A 9,901-nucleotide genomic window follows, 5' to 3' on the forward strand; every position below is an offset into this window, starting at 1 on the left:
GCCCTAGTGGAAAATCCATTCTTGTCTTTTCCAGCTTCTAGATGCAACCTTTATTCCTCGGCTCATGGCTTTCTTTCAAAGCTGCAATGGCATGGCTCCAACTTCTATTTCTTCAGTCACACCTCTTCCTGATTCTCTTGCCTCCCTCTTTCTCTTATAAGGTTCATGTGTTTACAATGGGCCCACAGGGATAATCTAGGTTAATCTCAAAATCCTTAACTCTTTTTCTGTTTTTGTTTGAACTGCCATAGGACACATGTGTGAGAGAGTGTGACCCAGAGAGAGAAACACAGAGATAGAGTATCCCCAAAATGGGACACGGTCATACCATAATCCTAATTCCTGCTTCTGAACAAGATTTTGGACGTGCAGACACATGCTCAGGTTTTTCAAACCAACGAGGCTCAGATTCTAACCTCAGTTGGCCATGTGGGGTACAAATCCATTAATCCTTGAGCTACGAGACTGGTCCTCAAAATTCTTAGCTCAATTACATCTGCAAAGTTTCTTTTGCCACCTAAGCTAACATATTAACAGGTTTCAGGAATTAGGCATCAACATTTTTGGAGGCCATTATTCTGCCTACCACAGTCACCAAATGAGTTAAAACAAACTTGTAGAACAGATTTCAGTCTTTTGGACTTTAAAACTACAGATAAGAAATTCTGGATTTGTATAGCCCAAGATAGCATAAGACCAGTGATGCACTTTCATAAAGCACAGGATAATTACAGAAATACAATGAATCAAAGATCACAACTATCTAGAGATCAGAACAAACTTGGTGGGACTAGCAGCTAGCATAATGGCTATGTCGCTGGACTCCCATGTAATCGACCGCAGTTCGAGTCCTGGACCCAGTGACTTAGAACTCACACTGGGCGCGTGTGCATGCGTGCCCAAGATCCCGAGAGGAGAATGGAGGAGAAGAGATTGCGGCGTGGCCATCCTCTCGGGAGGGGGATTTCTTGCTTTCTGTCTGTCTCTGTCTGTCTCTGTCTGTCTGGAGAGCGCACATGCCCTATAGCAAAAACCTCTCTAATAAATAAATAAATTTTTAAAAAGAACAAACTTTGTGAAATACACAGTACTTGATGTAAGTCATTAAAATTGCAAAATGATTATGGTAGGTAAGCACCAGTACAAAAAGGTATTTTTCAGACTTGTTTTCAAACTTTTTATTTTTTTTTTAAGTCATTTGCTACAGGGCATGTATCATAGCCAGAGAGACAGGGAGACAGAAAGCGTGAAATAACCCCCCAAGGGAATGGCCACGCTGCAATCCCTTCTTCTCCATTCTCCTCTCAGGACTATTGGCATGGATGCACATGTGCCCAGCATGAGTTTCAAGCTGCGGACAGGGACTCAAACTGCAGTCAACCATGTGCAAGTCCAGCACCTCAACCACCACCTGCTGGCCCCTCAAACCTTTCTACAGCCATTAAAACGGCAACAAGTACATAGATAGGAAAGTATAGTATTGGGGGAAAAGAGAGAAATGTAGTTTGAACTATAGAGTAAAAGTAGAAGAGAAATCAAAGAATGGAAAGATAAATTGAGAACAGATACAATGAGTTATGTTGCTTGTCAAGCTGAATTTCTTAATTCTGGAGCAGTCAGGTGGAAATAAGTTTTGAACAGAATTGATGTTGACATAAGTGTTGCTATCCTAGAGAAAGATTAACATGGCAGGTGGAATGATTCAAACTAGGAAAGGCAAAAGAGCAGCAGATTGGTTACTAACTAAAAATATAAAAATTATCTTTACTATGCTGCTAGGAGAAACAGAATCAAGACAAGGCAGCTAGAATCCAGGGCCAGCTTCATGGCACAGTGGTAACGGGCTGCTCAAGAGAAGCCAGAGTCTCACACAGTGACTGCAATTTAAATCCCTGGCCCAGTCAGCCTGAAAAAACGATGGGCATGCAGGCCCATGCCAAGATCCCACGAGCTGGAGGGCTGGAGGAAGGGGATCACAGTGTAACCAGAATGTATAGATGGCACTCATCTCTCTCTCTCTCATTCTCATGTGGTTCAACACATACTGTACCACAAATTAAAAAACAATAACCAGAAACCGTAAGACATTTTAATCATCATTACTTTAATAAAGATAGCTACTAAATTATAGTTCTTGATCTACAGTAAGAACAGGAAGAAAAAATAGAAAAATTCACAGCTATAGTCAGAAATTTCAATATCCCTAAAGTTTTTTTTTCTTTTATTTTTTTGGAGAGATATTCGCTATAGGGCGTGTGCGCTCGCCAGACAGAGAGAGACATAGAGACAGAAAGCGAGAAATCACCCCCCGGGGTGATGGTCACGCCACAATCCCTTCTCCTCCATTCTCCTCTCGGGATCTTGGGCACGCACGCACACGTGCCCGGCGTGAGTTTTAAGCCACAGGGTCCGGGACGCGAACTGCGGTCGACTACGTGGGAGTCCAGCGACATAGCCATTACACTAACTGCTGGTTCCCAATATCCCTAAAGTTTTAGAAAATTAATACAATTGATGAAGAAAAGGCATCTGACAAAAATACAACATATCTTCATGATTAAGATTTTCAATAAAAGGGAACCAGCAGTTAGCGTAATGGCTATGCCGCTGGACTCCCACGTAGTCGACCGCAGTTCGCGTCCCGGACCCTGTGGCTTAAAACTCACGCCGGGCACGTGTGCGTGCGTGCCCAAGATCCCGAGAGGAGAATGGAGGAGAAGGGATTGCGGCGTGACCATCCCCCCTGGGGGGTGATTTCTCGCTTTCTGTCTCTATGTCTCTCTCTGTGAAAATCACTTAAAAAAAAAAAGATTTTCAACAAAATAGGGATAGAAGTTATATTCCTCAACACAATTAAAGCCATACATGACAAATCCATAGCTTACATCATACTGAAAGCTGAAAGTTTTACCAATAAAAACTGAAACAAGACAAAGTTGTCCACTTTCTCTACTTCTTTTCAATGTGGTACTTGAAACTTAGCCTAAGGAAACAGATAAGAGAGGGAAATAAAGGTATGCATATAGGAAAGGAAAAAATAAAATTGTCCCTATTTGTAGATAATATGATTATACACATAGAATAGAAAGCCCAAAAGAACCCATGAAAAAACTTAGAAGTAACAAATGAATTCAGTAAACTTGCAGGATACAAAATCAATATACAAAAACCTAGAGCATTTTAATATACTAGCAATGAACAGACTAAGGCAGACTTGAAGAATGCAACCCCATTTGCAAGCACCAAATACTCCCACAAAAAGCCTAGAAATCACCCCCTGGGGGATGGCCAAACCACAATCCCTTCTCCTCCACTGGTGATGGCCAAGCCACAATTCTTTCTCCTCCACTCTCCTCTGGGGATTTTGGGCATACTGCACACATACCCAGCATGATTTTCAAGCCACCAGATCTATGACTCAACCTGTGGTCAACCACATGGGAATCCAGTGCTTTAACTGCCACACTGTCAACTACCCCATTTTTTTTTTAAAGAATTTTGATTCTTACCCACATCATGTACAAAATTTAACTTAGATGGGGCACAGATCTAAATGTCGAACTATAAACCTTTTAGAAAAAGAACAGAAAATCTTTGTGATCTTAGGTTAGGCAAATATTTTTTAGATATAACATTAAGAGAACAATCCATGAAAAGAAAATGATTAAACTACCCTACATTGAAATTAAGAACTACTTTTTTGAAAGACATTGGAGAATGAAAAGCCACAGGGTAAGAACAAAATACATGCACCTACCTGAAAAGACACATGTATTTAGAATAAAAAACTAAAGTTCATTAATAAGAAAACAATACAATAAGCAGGCAAAAGATTGGAACACATACTTTGCCAAGGAAAATCTATGAATAGCATATGAAAAAATGGCCAAAATCATTAGGAATTACTAGTCATTAGGGAAACCAGTTTAAGGAGAGATACAGAGGCAAAACATTGACAGGATGGCAAGGTGTGGTGTTATCAGTTGAAGACGTTTTGATGAGGTGGACTGGGGAGAAATGTTCACAGATTGAAATGTTCACTTTGTAAGCTAAATAATGTGACTGAATGTATATAAAAAAAAAAAAATAGAAAAACGAACAAAAAAACCCAAAACAAATAAAAAAACCAAAACAGATTAGAGCCACAATGAGGTACCACCATACACCTGTAAGGGCTAAAGTGACAATAGTAAAGATGAAGACTAAACTCATACCTCACTTGTGGAAATGTAAAAGTGGTACAACCACTCTGAGTAACAGCTCAGCAGTTTTCTTATAAAGTTAAACATGTATGTCTAACGTATGACCCAGCAATTCTACTTCTAGGTGTTTATACAGGAGACACGGAAGCAAATGTCCTAAAAATGACTTGTATGTGAATGTTCACAGCCACTGTATGTGTAACAGCCAAAATCCAAAAACAACCTAAATGTCCAAAGTATCAAAATATAAATACTTTTTATAGTGAAATAATATTCAGAAATAAAACAACATGGATGAATCTTACCATCATTGTGCTGAGAGCAAAAAAAGAAGAATATGTTCTACATAATTATTTTCATATAAAGTTTAAGAAGAGGCAAGTTTGAAAGATTAGCTGTTGCTTAGGGAAGGGTTTGGGGTTGGTAGTGGTAGTAGAGTGAGTTAGCATACAGGGATTACCAAGAAAAACTAGAAAACTTTTGAAGTTCATTATGTTGTCATCGTGGTCTACTGAGTGTATCCATAAACCAAAACTTACTCAATTGTACCGTTTATTATCTGTCAACTACATAGCTTCTCTCAAAAACCAATTTTATCAGACAGCATTAATTATTATAACTATTAGGTAATACTAATGTGCTAAAATGCTTGTTATTTTTCACCAGTTTTTTTTTTTTTTTTTAATGTGACTTGGGGCTGACAGGTGGCATGGTGTTTAAGGGCACTGGAATTCCACATGGCCAACCACAGTTCAAGTCTCGGACCTGGTAGCTTGCTTTCTTCCTCCTTCTCTCTCTCACTCTGTCCCTCTCTGGTCACATAAAAATAAATAAATAGATAGATAGACAGATAGGTAGCTAGATAAAGTTAAATAAAATAATTCTTAAAAAAATAAGTGACTTAACTATTAGATATGAACTTTAAAATGTGTAACAGAATACAGGACCTAGTTTTTCCAAAAATATGTACTTTGTGGAAATGTATAAACAAAAAAAGCTTAGGCACTGATTAACTGAATCATATTCAAACAAGCTCAGGTAAGCAAGAGGGTTTTGGCATTTTCTATCAATATGTTACCATCATATTCCTTACTTGAAAATAATAGAATTAGTGCAATGGAAAACTAATGTGTGGCTCTATTAACACCCACATCATGACTAAATATAATTTACAACTATAAAATATAAGATGAGTAGGGTTATTAGACATTTGTAATTTACTTGTGTCAAATTCAAAACTTCCTTCACAGAAATTATTTCACATGGTGGCAAAGTTCCAGGCCAGTTCCCAAATCCTACTTAAGCAGTAGGGATTAATTATCTTCTATTTCTTGTGCATCATCATTTTTCCCTCTACTGGATCAATGCCACCAGCACAGACACACTAAAATTTTACCCATTAAAAAAATGAAATAAACTTCTCTCAGTCCCACTTGCTGCCCTCGCCCATCTTTCTGTTCTCACCTTTACAGCAATACTATTTAAATGAGTGATAAAATTTCTCTCCTCCAGTTCTCACTAAAATCTGTCTCATTCAGACTTTTATTTCTAGCACTGACCATATGACCAAGATCAGTTATCTGCTATTGCCTACAGTTAATTTTCAGGCCTCTTTTTACTCAGCCTGTTAACAACATCTAATACAGCTTTTGTCAGTCCTTAAGACACTTTAATCTGGCTTCCAGTTTATTTCAAGTTTGTGACTTTCCTCCTGCCTCCTTTTTAGTTGCCTTTCCTCATATATCTATCTCCTTATCTTTTGTACTTCTAAATCCTTAAATACTCTAGGACCCAGTCCTTGGACTTTTCCTCTTAATTTTATCTACACTCACTCCATTAGTGATCTTAGTCAGTCTTGTAAAGGTGAGCTATACCCTTACCTAGCTTAAAAAACTTACATGCTTCACTGACATGCTCATATAAAATCAGTTACAGACAATTCTACTATTATTTAATGAAGCAGTTACAAATAAAAAACAGATTCAAGATAAAGCAATAAAAAAGTGACTTAATTTTTAATAAATCACCACCATTTTTCTTTAGTTTAAGTCCAGTATTACTGGGGTAGGGAGTCACTTTAAAATAATAAATCTAAATTAATTAATACCAAAACAAATACTTATTACGTATTCTAGTCATTAATTACATTAGGATAATTTAAATGCCATTTTGAATATTTCATCAAAAATGTAAATCATGGTTATCCTAAAGATGTCATATGGAGCCAGGCATTCTGCTGAAGAGGGAGGAGCTGACCCACTGCTAGAGACAGGAGCATAACAGGCTGCCCTGGAGCCATTTTATGACAAGAATGAAGCCCGGAAATATTTCTGCAACTCACACTTGATTGATGTCCAGACCAAGATTGCTGAGCGAGCACTGGAGCTCCTTTACCTGCCGGAGGGTCAGACCTGTTACCTGTTGGATACTGGATGTGATTCTGAACTGAGAGGAGACACTCTCTCTAATAATAAGACTACTGATTGGGCACTGATATCAGCCCTGCCATGCTGACTGCAGCCTTAGACCAAGACACAGAAGGAGATCTGTTTCTGGCGTATAGAGGGTAGGGTCTCTCCTTCAAACTGATGCTAGTATCAGCATTTCTGCTGTGCAGTGACTCTGTAATGCTAACAAAAAGTCCAACATACCAGCCAAGCACCTGTACTGCTTTTTTCTCTCTTTAGTCTGTTCTCATTGATGGAGGCAGAGGTCTGCAGCTGTACCCTGAGAACACAGAGTGGGGGGAACTGATCATGACCCAGGCCACCAAGGCTGGCTTCATTGGCAGCATGGTGGTAGAACATCCCAACAGTGCCAAGGCAAGTAAATTCTATCTCTGTTTCTGGAACTTCAGTCTTTGTGCCAAAGGGGATGAATGAAAATAAGGATGGATTCAAGGCCAGGGAGTCCACCCTCACTGATGAAAGGGTTCCTCACAGGATTGTGAGGTGCAGATTGGAAAGAAAGAGCCAAGAGTGGGTGCTGGAGGATAAGGAGCCCTGCAGGCAGCAAGGCAAGGAGGTCAGACCCGACACCCAGTACACTGGCCACAAACACAGGACTCACTTCTAAACCAAGAGCTCTGCCCAGCAGGACACCTCTGGGCTGCACAGTGGGAGATGTGCCACCCAGCACAGGCACTTGTCTCTGAGAAGTTTTTCAATATTGAAATGCTTCCTTTCAACTACCAAACACATCAAATGTAAAGGGTCCAACCTCTAAGCTGGCCATCTCTGAAATGCCCCTTTCTGACTTAAATATTCTATTTTATCCTTTTGATCCTTATTATCATAAGAAGTTCCTACAATCTTTTCATATTCCTGTTTCAAAACCATCAACATACTCTTGACTTTGTTTCCCTTTCTACTCATTAGCACTTCAGATTCTTCTTCAGAGACTGTCGACCCAGACAGGTCCCAAGAGAACAGTCATTTCAGAACGCAGTACATTATATCCTCTCCGGTCACACCTTCAGCATCTCCTTTTGTCTCTCCTTTTCTTCCCACTCTAAATATGTATCAGCAATCATTTTTTTATACCCCAGTTCTTTCTAAATGTTATGCTTCATAAATCCAATTCTCAGATCTTCAACTACCACTTCTAAATTACTTACACAAACAACCCTAATATTCCATCCTCCACAGACATATTTCATTAGCCCAACTCAACATATCCAAAATCAAATTCAACACCCGTAACACCCCACTCTCGCCCAAAAGAAAACTTACTCATTTTTTGGACTTCTCTATCCCTATTAACAGCACCAAATCACTCAGGGTTTGAGATCATCTATAAATTAAAGCAAAGTAAAGTGTCCATTGGTATTCATGGGGAATTGATTCTAGGACCCTCTATGGGTATGCTCAAGTGCCTTATACAAAATGGCACAGTATTTCATACTAAGCACATCCTCCTATGAATTTAAATCATCTCTATATTAGTTATAATTCCTAATATATTATAAATAGTATATAAACAGTTGTTATACTGCATTGTTTTTATTTGTATTATCTTTTATTGTACATATTGTTATAGTTTTCCCGCCCAATATTTTCCATCCAGTCAGCTGAATCTATGGATGCTAAACCTAAAGGTATAGAGGGCTGATTGTACTGGATTCCCTATTAATTAGTTCAGTCAACTTTTGATTATTTGTAAATCACTGGTAAAATAACTGTACTCTCTTCAAAAGGCTAAAATAAAATTGTCTTTTTATTTTTTTCATTCAACTACTTTGATACTACACTAATTTGGTACACTGCGCATGGCTCGAATCCTGGAACCAATCCCCAATACATGCATCCAATGTAGCTACGTAGGGAGTAATTTATAATATATCTATCTTTTCCTCATATGTAGAGAAAAGCTGAGTCAGGACTCAGTATAAAGCAGTTAAATTTTAGCTGCTATAATAAAAAATTACTAGTGGTCTTTGGTTAAAACTTAGTCTCCACCTAAAAAAACAAAATCAGAATTTTCCTTTCTTAGGGGTTGTAAGGATATTACAGATGTAAGATGCCAGTACAATGCCTAGTACAGAGATGCTCAAGACTGTTCAAAACTTAGGGGACAGAAACCAAATGACAAATCCACAAAGTTGTGAGAACACCCAGCAGAATAAATAATAGAAAATCTACACCTGGGTATATGATATTCAAAATGCAGAAAACTAATACCAAAGAGAAAATTTTTTTTGGGGGGGGGAGAGAGAAAATTAATTAAATATTACCAAAAAACTTTGCTGACACACAAAGACAAATGACAGTTCCTTAAAAACACAAAAGTTGATTATTTCTTTTATAAAATACAAAATAAAGGTTAGTCTTGGAAGCTCTGCTTAATATTATCTCCATAAATTATTTACAACCCCTAATTTTTTTTTCTTTTTTTTTTTTGTGTGGAGAGATTTTCACTGTAGGGCGCGTGCGCTCGCCAGACAGACAGAGAGAGACATAGAGACAGAAAGCAAGAAATCACCCCCCAGGGGGGATGGTCATGCCGCAATCTCTTCTCCTCCGTTCTCCTCTCGGGATCTTGGGCACGCACGCACACGCGCCCGGCGTGAGTTTTTTAAGCCACCGGGTCCGGGACACGAACCGCGGTCGACTACGTGGGAGTCCAGCGACATAGCCATTACGCTAACTGCTGGTTCCCCAAAGAGAAAAATCTTAAAAGAAGCCAGAGAGAAACCACTTAACATAAAGAGAGACAAGGATATAGATTACACTGGATTTCTTGTCAATAACTACACAAACAAGAGAGTAGAGTGAATATTTTAAACGTCGAAAGAAAAATACCACCAACTTAAGAATTTTGTACACAGTGAAACTCTTCTTCAAAAGTGAAGGAGAAATGATGATTTTCTTAAATAAAAATTAAGGAAATGTATCACCAGTAGACATGCCTTGCAAAATATGATCAAAAAAGGTTCTTCAGAGAGAAGGAAAATAATTTGTCAGAAATTCAGGTTTAAATAAATCTAGGAAGAGTGTCATACAATAAATAAATGAAGGTAAAATGATAAAACCCTTACTTTCTTATTCCTGTTTTTTTCAAGTATATAACTTAATTCAAAATAATAATAGCAGGCCCAGCAGATGGTGTAGCGGTTACATCACTGGACTACCACATGGCTGACCATGGTTCAAGTCCTGGACTCAGTGGCTTCAATCTCATGCTGGGTGCATATGCTTGGG

General features: G+C 38.5%; 1 pseudogene; it reads left to right on the forward strand.

Moving 5' to 3' along the window:
• Window positions 1–1,117: 1,117 nt before the first annotated feature.
• Window positions 1,118–7,277, forward strand: LOC102481734 (putative 18S rRNA (guanine-N(7))-methyltransferase pseudogene; annotated as a pseudogene).
• Window positions 7,278–9,901: the final 2,624 nt, after the last annotated feature.

Source organism: Tupaia chinensis, unplaced genomic scaffold, assembly GCF_000334495.1.
Source record: "Tupaia chinensis unplaced genomic scaffold, TupChi_1.0 Scaffold000527_1, whole genome shotgun sequence".
Classification (NCBI taxonomy): Eukaryota; Metazoa; Chordata; class Mammalia; order Scandentia; family Tupaiidae; genus Tupaia; species Tupaia belangeri.